The following is a 1,708-nucleotide window of genomic DNA, read 5'->3' as shown; positions in this document are numbered from 1 at the left end:
ATGCCATCTGTTGCAAGTGAAATATTTCAAAATAGTAACCAAATAATGTTTCTTCAAATCACTAATCTTCTTTTACCAAACAAACCACAACAAGTTTTAATATTACACAAACTTTCGGTATTTACGTTTTTTTTCTCTATACAGGGTGCTTTAAAAAGTAGGCCAATCGATTAACTGTAGATTCCCTGAGCAAAATGAATAAGAGTTTCATAATATCACTTTTGAATCTGAGCCACTGTCTTTGATATACCTACTTGCTTAAGGCCCGAATTGAGAACCTGGAAATGTTCTGTTGGTAAAAAACTCGCATGTTGAGAGCATCATTTTACCTTAAGTTTTAAGGGTAAAATAGCTCTAAAATTTGAAACAGATAAAGTCGCTTTCAGTGGAAACAATTTCCAAAAATTACGCTTTGTAGATTGGGGCAATAATTTCACATAACTCCGCCCACAGAAGTTAGCCATAATTTCAAATATACACTAAATGTCGCACAAGCTCAAGAGCTGTAGAAAAAATCAACTAAACAACCAATCACACAAAATTAAACTTTCAAAACCCTGCATCTCAGAAACGATTTTCCACTTATGCTTGCATACACTTTTGGCCTATTTTTGACCGCAATTTCGGATCACCCTGCATTTAAAGCAATGAGCTCAAATTGATTTGTGAATGACGATGAAAATTATGCATGTTAACATTAATTAATGCAAAATATTTAATGAAATAAAAAATAGGCTAAAACACAAGTTCGCTTAAAAACGTAGAGCTTTTCGAACGTGTGCTGTATGCCCCAACTTAAACAAATGCAGATTCTACAGTAATTTTCTTGGATAGGAAAGGCAGGCATTGGAAAAAAATTGGGAATGTCTCTTCACTTGTCGATTCCTATCAACGTCCAATCCCCAATGGACGCGCCCTCGAAGCCAGTGTCAAAGTAATTAGCGTCGAGGTGCGGTCGGGTATTAAGGCACAAAATATTGTTTTTAATTAATAAAAAAGACGACAATGCCCACCTTATCGGCACGTGACATCACGGTCTATAAACAACGGCGAAAATGCGCGTCCGGAAATGGAAGGTGTCGAATTATTCAAGGGACACTGAGGTAATAAATTAGGTCCTTGTTAGAAACGCGTAAAAAATGTGTGGAATGAATTTGGATTTAATTTGGAAAAGCTGCTCCTTTTTACCGACACGCTTTTGGGTAGTAACTAATCATAACTTACTGGAAATGGTTAATTTGAAGAGTTTCTATCGGGACCTGGTTGAAGCGAATCTCCTGTTGGGAGATCATTTGAACATCCTCAGAACATATTAGAGATTTTTGGGGGACTTTGTTTCAAAGCAACACATCTAAAAAACTTCAGTTACCCAGACCATCTTTTTATCACACAGTATGACCCCAGAGTTCTTAATCACCCTATATAGGGAACTATTAATGCGCTCAGAATAAGCAGCAATAAATATCGCATTAAATGACGATTATTTATTAGGTACAAAAATTGCCTATCTTATTTCTCATCGAAGTTCACCCCTTATGTGCCTGGTAAAAATTACCTTTCTAAATTAGAAGGGCATGCCGATGACACAAAGGTAAACCTTGATCATTAATAAAGGAGAATGATGTATGTTATCTCAGATTTGGAATGATAACCGCAGCCAAAGGGTGAATAGTTTTAATTGTAATTAATGTGCTCATATACAGTTGCA

Source organism: Dendroctonus ponderosae, unplaced genomic scaffold (genome assembly GCF_020466585.1).
Source record: "Dendroctonus ponderosae isolate FM_Combo_2020 unplaced genomic scaffold, Dpon_F_20191213v2 Dpon_F_20191213_7, whole genome shotgun sequence".
NCBI lineage: Eukaryota > Metazoa > Arthropoda > Insecta > Coleoptera > Curculionidae > Dendroctonus > Dendroctonus ponderosae.
Note: the sequence above shows the minus strand (reverse complement) of the source record.